Here is a 15035-nt window from a genome sequence, read left to right as displayed (position 1 = left end):
CTTTTCATGCAAATGACACTTTCCAATACTTTGAAAATCTTTGGCTTGCAATAAATGTTTTGATTGGTAGAGTTTAGTTTCTGGTCCTCTCAGCTGTCCTAGTCGTGTAATAATGTAATTAACTGTAAGGCACAATCCATGCATAAGGAAAGACTTATTTTAAATCCGGGTTAAGTTTTAGCCGTTTTGTTCTTTGAAATTCGTGCGAAATTAATGATTTGAACATATATAGGTACAGCATCGTCCATTCATACAATAAACTAGAATTTACGTTTGCTTTATTACATGTAATAGTCTCAAAATCAAATTGGTTTGCTTCATTTTGAAAAACACGAGATAAAAAATCTTGTTGAAGGCGGCACGTTTCTCTTTAATGGTCAATGACAGTATATTGAAAAAGGCCTGCTTTATTGATTAATACCTTATTTGCATTGCGTTATTTAAAGTCCATTTGCTAAGAGCTTTTTCATTTTGCTTTTTATTGCTTCCTTCAATTGAAAGGACAATGTTTTATATTTTGTTCAAAGTGACCTTTAAAAGATTTTGAGTGCTAAGAATATAGTTAGGATATAAAAAAACACATGCCTTACGAATGACAATTAAAAAAGAGATAGGCTTGTTAAAGACAAAAGTCGTACTAGATGCCACCATTAATTATAAATTCAATAACTGTATACGTGCTTTATGCCAAAATGGCTTTCACGTACGTTTTAATTTTTAATTATTTTTAGAAAACGCATCGAAAATGTGCCAACGACAATTTAATAAACTGTCAAAAAAGCTGGAAAACGATCCAAGTTTTTTTTTCACATTTTTTTCTAGACAGAAAAAAAAGTAAATTTAGATAATTCAGCACTATCCCAAAATTAGTTTTATCATCCTCCAAACTACATTGCATGCGTTTTACGCTGCTCACCTTCACTTTAGATATTTTTTCCCTTGGAAAATTCAACCTTTTATTCTTGATATTTATTTGCTTATTTAAATAGCAGGTTTTTTTTTAAAGATTCTCACCGACCAGTGCGGATTAATATCATAACATATTTTGGCAATTTGTTTTGCCTAACAGTGCCCGCTAACAATTATTTCTACAAAGTTAAAATTTTCACGCAGTTAAATCCTTCTGATCTCGGATGAAGCTACTAAATAGAGCACACAATAAAGATGAATAGGAAAAATCGACAAATTTAATGGAGTTCATGGAAAACCCCTTTATTTATTGCGAAAACAACACAAAAGCCAGACAAAAACGATAGTCAAAACGTATCGTTTACGCAAAAAAACAACATTTCTTCGTGACTTGAAAGGTATTTCAGCCAATTTTATGTTGATTCTTAGCTCTATCGTGTCATAGGAAGTTTTCAAACCATTTAATATTTTATATTTTTGGTAGGCCAACACCGACAACATTTTATATAAGCTCTATTTACACACTTTACCCAAAACACATGGCTTATTTTGATTGTACAGCTAAAGTTAAAAATAATATTCAGAATAAAGGTTTTGAAAAAAAGGGGGTTGGGGGGGGGGGGGTGGGGGAAGAAAGGTATTTTTTTAAAATTTTAAGCAATGCATAAACTGACCTGCAACTGCTTTTGAAATGAATTTAAGCCCCCAGGTTATTGAATGATTTTGTTTCTTTTTTTTTTCAGTCGGGAAACTGTTCGTCGTCCTAAGCTCTTCATGCAAGACAGATTTCGCTCAGATACATAGATTGTTTTGAAACCGTGGACTACCGGACTAAGGATTTAGGATTCAGCGAAGGTTAGATTATAGCGTGTAAAATATAAAAACAAAATTGTGCTAAAGAGAAATGTTTGGGGGTTATAAACATTCAAAAACAAATCGTGCCAGAATTTGAAACTGCGTTCAGCAAAGGGGTCTAAAGGCCATTTTGTTGTATAACGAAATTATTATAAGATGCATACCACTTTTTCCATAGTAACTTACTTTTTTGTGTTATTGACCACGAGAAACATTCACATCAGACGCTAGTGTTGTGGAAAGGAACGCTCATACCTGCTGGCTAAATTGTGTCGAAACATTTGGACGACGTTTAACGTTTGTTGGTCTTGCTATCGAAAGTAGGCCGTGGAAGGTATTTTGCAAAAATAGGTTATCGCCAGTGCAATTGAGACTGCGTGCGTGGAAACTGTTTCTTACTTGTATACGAACAACTTTCCCTGAGCTTACACGCTTAACCTTGGAAAACAATTACCGGATGGCATAAGTTGTCTTAGTAGTTCGTTTCTGTGACTGATTCCAAAAACGATTCTTACATTTTCTGGCCAATAGCTTTTGAGCAGATGGTGCAAACGTTTATCATTTTGACAACTGTCGAATATTATAATTGGAGAAACTGAAATGTAAATTGCCAACTGCACTTGTGCTCATATAATTACCATAAAAGTTTGACTCTTTGCGCTACTGCATTGTTTTTATTAATAAATGTCGCCCCAGGCACCATTCGCCATGTCATAATTTCAAAAAGAGCTTGTCATGTCGTGTTTTAGGAAAGCCCTCCTTGCAGTTTTTAATTGCTTTTAGTTTTGTCTTTCAAGGTTCAGTTCCATAACTTGTCTGAACTGAACAAAGCAGCAAAAAACAATACCCACGCCTAGGGCATCTGTTGCATGGTTCGTTCACCAGCTCTGATTGGCTCGTTATCTTTTTTGAGCGCGGAAAAAACTGAAAGCCAATTTAAAACGGGGACAAAACTGAAAGCCTATTAAAAAAAACTGCTCTAACTTCAAAATTGTTTAAACTTTTATTATTCAGATTTTATGTTTTTTACCTCAGTGATTTAGGATATAATGGAAAATTTCAACAAAACATTGATCAGGCCTGCACGATCAGTGTAATTATGATGCGCGAGCTTCAGAAAATCCTTCTCACTGTTTGTATTTACCAATCGCTAACAAAATAATTTTATTATCCGATATATACAATATTTTAAAGGCAGTACAATCGGTAACAAATTTAGGTTCAGTTGTTTAGTTTAAAGGCTTTTCCTTATAACGATTGAAGATATCGCTTTTTTACATGTATTTCTTTGAAGCCGTTAAACAGTTTCTGTTTTAGTTTGTAGTATTTCATTTAAGGATACAAACAAAATATCTTGTCACAAAAGCTGTCACCATATTTTTTAATAAGGCATCGATTTAAACGTCCCGTAATTTGAAGAACGCGGGCCACACGTAAGCAAAGATTTAATTTAATTGCTGTTCTAATTACACCTTTCAAAAAAGCTTACATTAAAATTGTTTACATCCGTAAACATAGTGTTTTGTTTGCAGCTAATTTATTTCAAGCTCACTGGTAGTATTCCTTTTGTTGTTTATTTGCATCAACTGTGATTTAGTAAGACACTTTTTGAATATTTTAGAACGGAACAAGAAATATCAAACGTGAACAGTTTAATACTTTTTTCAGCACCAAAATGCCAATCTTGAAAAAATCCCCAAAAAAGATACGTTAACCAGTTAAAATTATGGAGAAATACTTCCAGCAGAACTATTCTTTACTGTTTCAGCGAATGGTTAAAATACGACAATTGAATGGCAGATGTTGTTTATGTGCTTTCTTGTTTTCACGAAAACAGAGAAAATAGGTCGTATATTTAAACAGGAAAATAGTTCTTTCACAAGAACACGAATACATGTCATGTCATGACCTCCTTGCCTTAATTGTGTTTCGAAAAATAGAAAATGCTGTTTTAATGCCCAATCATAAAGTACGTGAATACTGTGTACATAAGGCATTATTGTCCCAATAACTCAGATTTTTGCTCTATTCTTAAACAGAACCTGTGTATTTAGCGTAAAACTTTAAGAAAGCATTCTCTGATGAGAAATGTCGGGCTTCTAGGCTCTCAGTAAAACATGTCGCCTTTGCTTGTGTCAAAACGATATCATAGGAACGCTCGTATGAGCAATATAACTTAGCACCACCGTAAATCGACATAACGTAAGTCGTAAGTAAAAACTTAAAAGGTCTCAAATTCTAACCTGTTTTGAGAAGCCTAACTTGGAAGTGTATGTTTCTTTCTTGTGCTCGCGATCGTGGAAGCAATTTCATTTTCAGGCGTGAAGACGCCGTTCACTCACTTTAACGAAGTTCAACTGACCTGACTCGTGGTTCTTTTTGTGTTTTACGAAAGCTTTACTTTTAATTAGTATGTACATTTTACGATGTTTAATTTCTAATTTGTTAGAAGGTGCTGTTAAGATTACTTTCTTCACAAAGCGTTGCCATGCCTACAGAAAACACCGTAGTTGTGAAGCTAATTCGTAACAGATTAAAACTATAACAAGTAGTCTCTGGGTTGTAACTTACAAATTATCCACAGTCAATGCTATTTTATGATCCATCATCACCAAACCAAGTATTTTAACGATTTTAGTCACAAGATTGATTAAAATCTACACTCTCCTAACTGTATTAATGCATTTCAACGGAAAACAGATGACAATTAATTATCAAAGAAAACCCATTAAAGAGGGGATTTTTTTCGATGAAACAGCAAATTCGTAGAAACTAACATTAAAAGAAATGTATGCCAATTCCACCTTGGCCCTCGAAGGGTAAAGTAACCTTTTAAAAAAGCTTATTTAAGCACGTATTTCTTTCAAGGACGCAACTTTCGTCACATGTGACATCATTCAAACTGACAAAATCAAAGCAAACAAACATTACTTTCGACAGTCGATTAAAAATTGCTTCAATTTAGCTCAATTTGTACTACGATCAAAAACATCCACAATCAAACCCCTCCGTACGGGCATCTGCCTATCTACGGAAAATTCACTGGGTTCCGAAAAAATCGTCATAAATTTTTGAATTTTGAATTTTCCTTTCTTTAAAAAAGAAAAATACTCCTTTTAAAATTGAGTTCGTGAGCAACACACAGCAACGAATCTTGTTATGTTACATGTTTTTATTTCTTTTACTGGTTTCGCTTAGCTGCAAACTTTGTCGCGTATCTTAACAAGATTGTACATAGAAACTTATTTTACAATTTACTCAAACATTAGTTTTTGTCACGTTTACAACAATAAAGAAATCAGCCGAAAACATTGGCAGGATGTGACACAAATCCAGTGAAGGTGAATACGTGCAAAGTTTTCATTTTGGGGCCCACAGATTAAACGGTAAACGTGTAATCTCTAAGGGGAATTAACATTTCCATCCTGGAACTTAAAAGGCCGGCCGTTGTAAAGCAAGCTTATCAAGAAAACAAATTTGAACACGTACCTCTCTCATGACGCAAGTCCCGTCACGTTTGGTTTGGTTTATTTAAAATGACACGTTTCGGTTTATCTTGTTAGTCACGGACGGCACATTTTTTTTTAAACAAAAATGGGCAATTTTTTTTTAAGTTTGTCGTTCGTAATCTGTCGTAATCTTTCTTAGTCGTGACCATCATTGGTCTAGTTACTTCGCTACTTTGCTACTTCGGCGTTTCTCTACCTTAGAAGGCTATATTTTAATCTCTTCAATTTGCTCCTATCGCTCGCGCACCTGTTGTTCGGGTGGTGACGCTATCGTTCCCCGTCACTTTCAGTGGAAGCGTGTCTTTTGCCGTCGACACTTACCCACTTGAAAGTGATTTACAGGGTCGCCTGTAAGTAGAAATTTAAAATTGTAACACCTCTGATTTAATATCATTGATGGATGGAAGAAACCTTTCAGTATTTCAGGTCAATTTAATCTCAGCGATGTGTGTTTTGTTTTTGGAAGCTGAGGCTAGAGTCTGCTCCTATGTTTATTTAGTCATAACAATGCAGTTTCAAGAAGACAAGACATGCGAAGAAAGAATGCCTTGATCAGTCAATCGACAAATCTCCGAATATCATTAAAATAAATGTAGACAATAAAAGGAGACTTAATATTTTGAGTACAAAGTTAAACAAAGTTATCACTCATTCAAGTAGAAAAAGTGCCATAAATTAAATAATGGTTAAAAATTTCAGACGTTTCGCGCTTAGCTCTTCATTAGCCATTCATTTCGGAGTAAGCTACAGTTTCGTGTAAGCTTGGCAGGTGCAAAATTTTCACTAGTTTACTCTATACACTCCCTTTCTTAACTAGAGTGTGTTCTTTTTCTTACTTTTTTTTATAGTTTGGTTTTTAGTATAACCCATCTTTCACTTCTATTTTACGTATTACGATCTAGTTACGTAGTTTTCCATTTCTTAGTTACCCTGACATTTGGCAGGAACATTTCTTATGCTCTGAAGGGTTCTTACGGGTAATCATGCAGAAGAAACTATTGCATACAAATCGCTTAAAACCAATAGGTTTTATAGTTTATTTTAAATGAATCACACATATCCTATTAAACTAGCCGGTATATAAGGTAAATTTCGTCGCCGTACCTAGTAGGAATGATAAGGAGGAATCAAAAAAATAATATTTTCAAAGTTCCCCTAATGAACTCTTTGGAGATATTGCACTGTGCAGTCTCGTAGCCCTATTGTTTTACTAGTGGTTTGTTTTCCCTTCTCTTATTACAAACAAGGTCCACTTACCCCACTGCTGTAAAATTCGCTGCTGTAATTCACGACTGCCTGTAGATCAATTTAATAGAGTTTGTTTGATGTTCTTTCTATCCTGTCGAAAAAGAAGTGTATATTTCGTATTAATTCACAAAAGCAAGGAACGCTAAATGATACAGACTGAACAAAAACAGCACTGACAGTAAACCTAATCCTTATTGATAGGTTTGTTTGTCCAGGTGCAGCAGACAGTCGTATTTCAATTTTTAAACGAACGTGATTTCTATGAAGTTTACGCAAGTACACAAGTAGTTTTCTGCCTACTCTGTAGATAGTTCGCTTTTGAAAACATGTTTAACACTTCGGCTGCTCCCAGAACCCAGGTTACAACTGGATAGCAGTTTGATTGATCTTTCTGACATAGTCTATCACCGAAAATAAAACGGATTCTATTTTTAATTTGTTGTTGAAAGGTTTCTCACAAGTTCAAGCTATGCTCAGCTACAGGGGAATAGTGCTCGATAGTACTGGATACTAGTACAATTATACTGCTACTACTTTTACTGAAAACAAACAAACAAAATACTATATACTGTTATAATTATACGATACACGAGACCGTGAAGTAAAGATAGATCTTCATAAGGCAGGATTAAACTGCGGGGAGATCAACTGACATTTTCCGAAAGCTAAACGAATACTAACAAACATCGTATCCGGCTTTAACTATAAACTTCTCAATTTAAGCTTAATCGTTCGTGATACGTAAAATGAGTAAAATAGGCGCTTCCTAGACCTCAACAACAACTTCATATAAGCGGTATTCGTACCTATCTAACGAAGCAGACTGTCAGATTAATATTATCGAAACCTCAGTGGCCGTATAGTTTTTTTATCGACTATTTTGATCAATTTAATTTTTATATCGGTTAGCTTGTATTGAAAGTACCTTCATTGAAATGCTAGGTATTTAATATAATTTCATTTCATTTTTGCTTATTAAAGGTAGAAAGGGCGACTCGTTCGTCAGAAATATTACTTACTGTTGTGTGTTGCCTTCTCTAAATCAAGTCTCTCATCTAAGCTATAGAGCGGAGATTTATACTTACTTTTCAAATGAAAAATGAGGACAAAAGTTTTCAAAGGCGTGAAAAAATGTCGCTACAACTTCCCCTATTTTCTTGTTTTAGACAAGTTAAACTAGTTATTGAAATTCTATTGGCTAAAACGCATTTAATGGCAGTAAACGTCATTTCACTTAAAGTATTTTATGCTCTGCTTGTAAGCTTGAGTTAAATCATAGTTAGTATGGTTAAATAACCATTTTGAAACACCATGTTGCTTGCTAAATCTCGGTCCACTTGAAAATGATCTCGCAGCGTAGAAGGTCAGCGACCTCCCTGATAGTTGTGAGCATAATTCCACATATTCGCCTAATTCACTGCTAGTTTTTTAGTCCATAAATAGGATATTTTAAGTTTAGCTTCAAGGTTGTTCAAATAACGATTCTTAACAGTAATTAATCCACATTTTATAAATCTGTGGTGATATACAACTGATCTAATATTGTCGTCAAGTGATCTCGTTTTCCGAACGATACCTTTCCCTTCCGCGACAATCTTCTTATCATTTCCACACGTATTTTGCACCATTGCGTTCTTCACTTTATCTAAAATATCTCCGATAAGACTGCATTGTAACCGATAAAACTTACCGCAAAATGTGGTCGATAACTTTTAAAAGCAAGGCCTGTCTTAACCTCGAATCTTAACCGAACCACCTTGATTGCCAATAGTGTAGGCACGTAAATACCCGAAGTTGTATTGTAACCTGAGGTGCATTTTCGACTTAATCATTTTACGTCAATATTTGTTTTAAAAAGGAATAACAAGCGTTAATCGCTTCTTGTTTGTACAACATCAGATATCTGTGAGTAAATAAACATCGCAGACTGGGTGATATTGTTTATATTTGTAATTATAACGTGTGCAATACTTTAATTACTCTACTACTCGTTCATAACCACTGCGATATATTGTGCGATTCGATTTGGTAAATACGTGCGTGGCCGTGAAGTCTATAAATAGATTATTTTCAATTCGTGCATGCTAATAAGCACTTGTTACTGCCCAAGTGGATTAAAAGCAAACAGGATATCAGGTGATGTGCAAGTCTCAAGGATATTTGCAGACCCTTCGAATCGTGCATGGTGACCGGATGAAAATACTTCGATGTGTTTTCGTAGAAATCGAATATTTTAATTAAGAAATACAACTTTTTTTTCAACTGATAACATTAGAGATAAGCGGCCAATTTTTCAGGACAGATACCGCAATTAAAACCACGAATATAGTAAGTGTCAAGTCGTAACTTATCTCTTAAATTCTCAAGGGTAACCAACATTCATTTTCTCCTTATAATATCAATCATTTTTAAGCGCATAGGTGATGAGAAAAAAATCAAAAGATCTTGATTTTCCACTGGCACAAAATTGCCATATGTGGCGCAGTGTTCTCCTTATCAGGCGGTAACCGGTAAAATTTACCGCTTGTAACACGACTCTTTACCGCCTAGAATCGCTAAGATATCTTGTAAAAAGTAACACCACTCGTTTCACCTTCGTAGTCATGATTGAAAATATAAAATAACAGATTGAAAATAAACAGCGACAAATGCAATATTCATTTACGAATTTGTGCTAGTATTCAATATTCTTTATTTCCCTTCGCTTTCCGAATCTCTGAGGACTGGTATCGAGGAAAGAGCAAGTTTTGCAGGTGTTTCTCACTTCGCGGCAAGTGCACATCTGTTGTTGCACATTTTCCACGATCGATTCCACAATGAAGCGGCAGCAATCCTTGCTGTCCTTTCACATTGTCCAGTGGGGTAAGAACAATTAATGATGTGGTATTTTTGTGCTGGCTTTCACAATAACAATCCTTGCCTGAATCTCGCGACAGTTGAGCAAGGGAGCATTTTATTTACACTGTTACATGAGCATACATATACTCTTTTTTATAAGAACATCATAGTTTTAGTTGAGGCTGAGCCGGGACTCAACGTTCGTAAGCTAGGGAGCCGATTTAACCCAGAAAACGTTCTTTCGATAATCTTAAGGTACGGGTATAGTATTTTATTTCAAAGAAAAATTGAAGTAAGAGTATATCAGTCTTTTTCTTAAATTCTTTTTTTTTTTATCAAGAACGCAAACTATTATGTTTAATACCGTACAGTATGCTTCTCGTTTTTTCAAACAAATGGACAAAAATTATTTAATTAGTCAATTTTATTCTTGCGGTACGTTGTTAGCATACATAACATCCCAAATTTAACGAACTAATCAGAGTGCGAGAAACAGGCGCAATTTACTGTTGCGGTATACAGTAAAATCCCAAAAGTAAGAACCTAATATTTAAGAACCCGTTAGGCTAAACTTTAAATACAGGTTCTTATTTTCTAAAATTGATAAAATGTCTACTTTTGGGAAAATAAGTTTGGACAAGGCTTTACTGTACAGTGTTCTGAATGATTAGTGCTTCATTTTTACGTAAACACTAGTGTGGTATGCAAATTTTATTCAAGTAATAGGCCGAATATCACTAAAAGTTCTATTAGCAACATTGTAAATTTTTACTGTGAAAATAAGAACCTAAATAGCCTACATTTGTGTTTACTACCATTAATGTAAGAACCTGTTTAGGCCAACCTGGAAAACCTAGATTCTTACTCGCTGGTTTTTTTTATTGTATATTGTATGCTGCTACGAACTATATATTGTTATGCCATTAATGCCAGTTTCGAACTCTGCATTAATTACAGCAACGCTTCGTAAACAGGACGTTTTCATCTTTTTCTGTCTTTTGAATGTTTTTTTTTTATCAAATCTGTCTTAAAGGCATTTGTGTCATTTCTTGGTTATTTAATTTGGCTACGTTGCTAGATTGAATAAATGTAATAAATGAAATAGCGTATGGCACATAGTACATTTACTACTTGAAAATTATATGGCTTTATATATCAAACGTCAAAGTCGTACCTCTTTATCGGCAAAGACATGCAACCAAAAGTCATTTCGAAATAAAAACGAGTCAGAGCTAGCCATATCGTCTTTCCAAGAATAATATTTTGCTTTTAATTATCCAGGAAAATAAATCCAAAACAGTTTTGTCTCAGCAATTGGCATGTACAAAAAGTTTAATTTCAATCTCTTTGTCAACTGAGGTACCTTCTTAGATTTAACGTGTAAATTAAAAAAGAGCAATAAAAATGAGCAATTCGTCTTTAAGTGTTGATTTTCTATACAAGTTATAGCTCTTCAGTTGCATTGACATAACACTGTAAAGAATCGGGGCAAACAAAGGCTACCTTAAGACAAGATGTTTCCACGTGATGTAGATGGCTGAGGAATATAATTACTAGCTCATGTTCAGGTGCTAACCCGGCTCCGATTTTCAGGAAAATAAAAGAAAATAGATGGGGGGATAAATTATTTTTTTTTTTTTTTTTTTTTTATTTTTTTTTTTTTTTATTAATTTTTTTAAAAAAAAAAAAAAATTTTTAAAAAACCCCAAAAAAAAAAAAAAAAAAAAAAAACCAAATTCTAACCTTTCACAAAACAAAAACAAATGTTTTATTGTTTTTTTGTTTTTTGTTTTAATTTTTATGCAAATGCAATTTTAGCTCAGGTTTTAGTATATTTGTATTTTATTCTTATAAACTTTTTGATGTACTGTAAGGTTTATGTTTTTTTTTATTTCTCATCAGTATGCGGGAAGGTAATCGCATCTGAATCTCGTATCAGTCAAATGGCATAGCTCCTACGTGTTTCCTAAAATATTTGTGCAACTCGGTTGGTACCAAGGACCTCAAAAAGGTGCAATTGAAAATAACTTCTTTAATTTTCTGCCACATATCCCAAAACTTTGCAACAATATAACCTCGTCATTTTCTAAGATCCTATGTTTTCATTTTTTGGCTTTTTTGGCTGGATAATGACGTCACAAAATTGACGCCAAATTTGGAAATTTGAATTTCCTGCCATTTTGTTACAAATAATAGTAAAAAATCCAAATTTCAAAATGTTATAGCTTTTGATTGGATCAAAATATTTTTTTAGTTTTGAAAAGAAGCAGTTTTTCAAATTGTTGTTTTTTTTTTTTTTTCCCCATCCCCTTTTTTTTTTTTTTTCCCCTTTTAAATTTTAGGTTAAAAAAAAAAAAAAAACTAAAAATCCCCCCAAAATCACACAAAATTTACAACTGGCCTTTCTTTGGGTTTCAAAATTTCAAATTTCAAGTTCAAAAATAAAAAGGACTTTTTTTACGAACTTACTTTGATGACATCTAAACATCGAAGCAAGTGAGGAAAACTTGTACTACGAGCTTGTAGCTTAATTGTAAAAGATGGATAATCATCCCTTATTTTTCAGGTGTTCAAGAAAAATCTGAAAGATACAAAAACAGTGATGATTTTGCTGAAAACGCTTTACGGTTAAAAAAAAACCCCAAATTTTTTTTTTAAAATTTTTTTTTTTTTTTTTTTTTTTTTTCCCCCCTATTTTTTTTAAAAAAAAAACAAAAATTTAACCCCAAAAAAAAACCCCCAACCAAACAACGCGCGTACTATTGTACCATATAATAATTTGCTCTAATATTTTCTCCCGGATCCCCCAAAAAGGTATGCTGGAGTTCGAATCATTTTGTTCTATTTCAATATATGATTTCAATGAACGCAGAGTTAATCTAAGTGTTCTGTTCGAAGAGTTTGCAATATACATGTTTCGGTGTCATTGAAGTTAGTTCGTCAAAATGTCATTTCTACTTTTAATATCTTTAAATAGATGAGTATAAGTAAACTGTTTGCGTGCAAATCGACAAATCACAGATTAACACTTTTTTAACATTTAAGTAACTAATGTTTTTGAAAAATGTAAATAAAGGTCATCCGTTTTCCTTATAGTTGTTCATAATCATAATCATAAAAGTTTTATTTTGTAATCAGTGAAAATGAAATGAAAAAAAAATATATAAAGTAAAGTAAGCCTTTATTTGAACTCTATCAACTTTAAATACAGTCAAAACTGTTATCAACAGTAGTCCTAATAAAAAATTAAAAGTCAGAAAAAACTTACAGTGTACCTAAAGTAAAAGTTGAAAGATAAAAATATTTAAAACTACTGGGATGTAAGCTAAAACTAAATTGCATTTGTATAAAATAGGAAAATTTAAAAATTAAATATCATTTTGAAAGCAGTCATATAAATCTGGCAGCCTAAATAATAAAAATATTTTTTGCGGCTTCTGTGTGCACTTTCGGCAGATGTAACTGTTTGTTTTCGGCAGATAAAATGTTTGCTTACATATTTTAAAAATGAAAAATGAGAAAAAAACAGCTATTTAGTAGCTTTTACCACTTTCATAGATTTAAACGCGTGGCCGAACACAAACAGCTTCCTATATTGTTTAGCATAGTTTTGACCATTGTTAGGGCAAGGAAAATGTGACGGTGGTAGAATCCATCCAATGATAGCTGAACTTCAGTGGATAGATAGAAACTTTATTAAGAATGTCATCAACCACCTAGCTGGGGAAAAACTCCCCTTCTAATACGGGGACATAACAAGAAAGAGTTAAACTAAAAGAATATGCTAAAAAACTATAGCTATTTACAATAATAAAATTTTGAACTAAGTTAAAATATGTTATGAGACTATCTACAGTGGATTATATAATACAATAATACGTACTAAAAATTCTTTAGGAGGAGCAGAGCGGACAGCCTCTGCACCCATCATCTAATAATGCATCAAGATTGTGAAGATTTCTGATGTTCGTCTTAAAAATGCTGATAGATGTGGCCTCTTATGCTCTTTGGTAATTTTGACCACAATTTGGGTCTCAGATATCTGATCGAGTGCTTACCGTATTTCACCGAGTTAAACCTAGGCATTGTAAAGTCAGATTGTCTTAAGTTATACGTATTGGGTTATTGGTGAAAAGTTAAAATCCTAGTCAGCTCAGTATTCAGATCGTTGAGTTAATTGCAAAAAAGGGAACATAGAATAACATAATAACACTTCCTCAACTTTCTTTTTTCCTCAAATTAACGTGTTGGGTAGTGTTGTGAGAAGTGTTGTTGGTAGGGGTATTGCGCGTTGTTAAGCTTTCTAGTGATTTACTGATTCCTTTCGTCGGCTAGTCGAAACATAGCAACAAAGTGGGCGACGAGTGCTCACCGCAAAAACGTAAGCAAAACATGTTTATTTCAAAGGACTGATGTTTGGATAGTCCAAGTCGATATCTAAATCAAAATCTTCGATTTGGTCAAAAAACGACACAACATGGACCGTGGTGTTAATTCAACACAGTGTATATTCAATTCTAAACGTTATTCAATATTTAAATATGACTTGAAAGCTTATGTTGAAAAGGGAAAATTTTGCGGTGGAATTGAAACAGCTCTTTTGCTTTCCCGTTTTGGCAGCGATCACCTACGTAGGCTTTGTACATTTCTTTACGCAATATATATTTTCTGTTTAAGGGCTCTCCAACTGAGCCGGAACCCTTACACGCGGCTTGTTGTTCCTTTTTGCCGCTAAAAAAAATCAGTATTGACCAGAATTTTGTAATTTTGATGCTTTTTAAGCTCACACCGTCCCAGTTGGCGGTCTGTTTGTACTTTTAAACAAACGTTATGTTTCGTGAGGTTTGCCTTAGTAAGTTTTCGATGTTTATCTCCAATACACTATAGTTACTTTTAGTTTTTACAGCTACTAATTAAGTATTCATTAACATTTCTAATGTGATTGTCGCATTTCTTAAAAGATTGCGATACTTTGACGAGAAGAATAATAAGAAAAATAATGCAAGCGATATTTTTTAACGATGCTCCACCCAAATGATTTTGTTTTATTTTTTTGTTTAATCTTCATGGTTGATTTCTTGTGAATGTTCCTTTAAAAGTCGGTCATGGATAAAGACGCAGTAAGCCAAAGGTTAACGCCATAGCTACGAGATTATAAGTAAATGTTTTTTTTGTTTTACAAATTTAAATTACCTTTCCACGCTACAGATGAAGATAAGGTACTGTGGGCAAAGAAGAACAGATTTATAACACCAATGTGTTGTTTATTTAACTGGGAAGTTTTGCTTTAGACTGACAATTCCCAAAAATTTTTAATTCGAACAAATTACTGGATTGTTTCGTTTAGCAACATGTTTAACATTTTTTGCTAATGTTTTTTAGTTTTAAATGTGTCTGAAGTTATCTTGCGGTGAAATCTTGCTTTCTTTATATAAGCAGATGTAAGCCTTGCTTGGCTTTTAGACTAACTATTTGGAATAAATAGATTGACTTACATACAGGAGACACACTTCACGGGCCTGATCTTCATAAGCTTGAATGACTCAATAAAGCAAAGCCGTTTGTTCTGCTAGCGATGTACACAGTGATCCACTGCGATTTGCTGTGATGAAACTCCACACATTTGGGCAAAGAGCGTTCAATCTCGAGATCAGCGCGAAGTTAAGTGATTTCATC

At 33.6% G+C, this 15035-nt stretch overlaps 1 protein-coding gene and 1 long non-coding RNA gene across 7 annotated transcripts in view; one reads left to right on the top strand and one right to left on the bottom strand.

Moving 5' to 3' along the window:
* Positions 1–4201, bottom strand: part of LOC144661493 (D(1) dopamine receptor-like) — a 35170-nt gene extending 30969 nt beyond the window's left edge. Inside the window, exon 1 of the mRNA XM_078522275.1 lies at positions 4008–4201. The gene's annotated coding sequence lies outside the window, so the exon portion shown is untranslated. The remainder of the gene's footprint in view (positions 1–4007) is intronic.
* The window catches only part of LOC144661494 (uncharacterized), a 61615-nt gene that overhangs the window by 34465 nt on the left and 12115 nt on the right, over positions 1–15035 (top strand). For 3 of the 6 annotated variants that reach the window (XR_013572287.1, XR_013572290.1, XR_013572289.1), the window contains exons 3-4: positions 1653–1764; positions 11262–11370. This is a non-coding gene — a long non-coding RNA (uncharacterized LOC144661494). Of the gene's footprint in view, positions 1–1652; positions 1765–1988; positions 2571–11261; positions 11371–15035 lie in introns of those variants that run through there. The other 3 variants (XR_013572288.1, XR_013572291.1, XR_013572292.1) reach the window with 2 other exon arrangements.

This window comes from Oculina patagonica, chromosome 7 (assembly GCF_052425735.1).
Source record: "Oculina patagonica isolate OP01 chromosome 7, crgOcupat, whole genome shotgun sequence".
Lineage (NCBI taxonomy): Eukaryota > Metazoa > Cnidaria > Anthozoa > Scleractinia > Oculinidae > Oculina > Oculina patagonica.
This window is presented reverse-complemented; position numbering and strand designations above follow the sequence as displayed.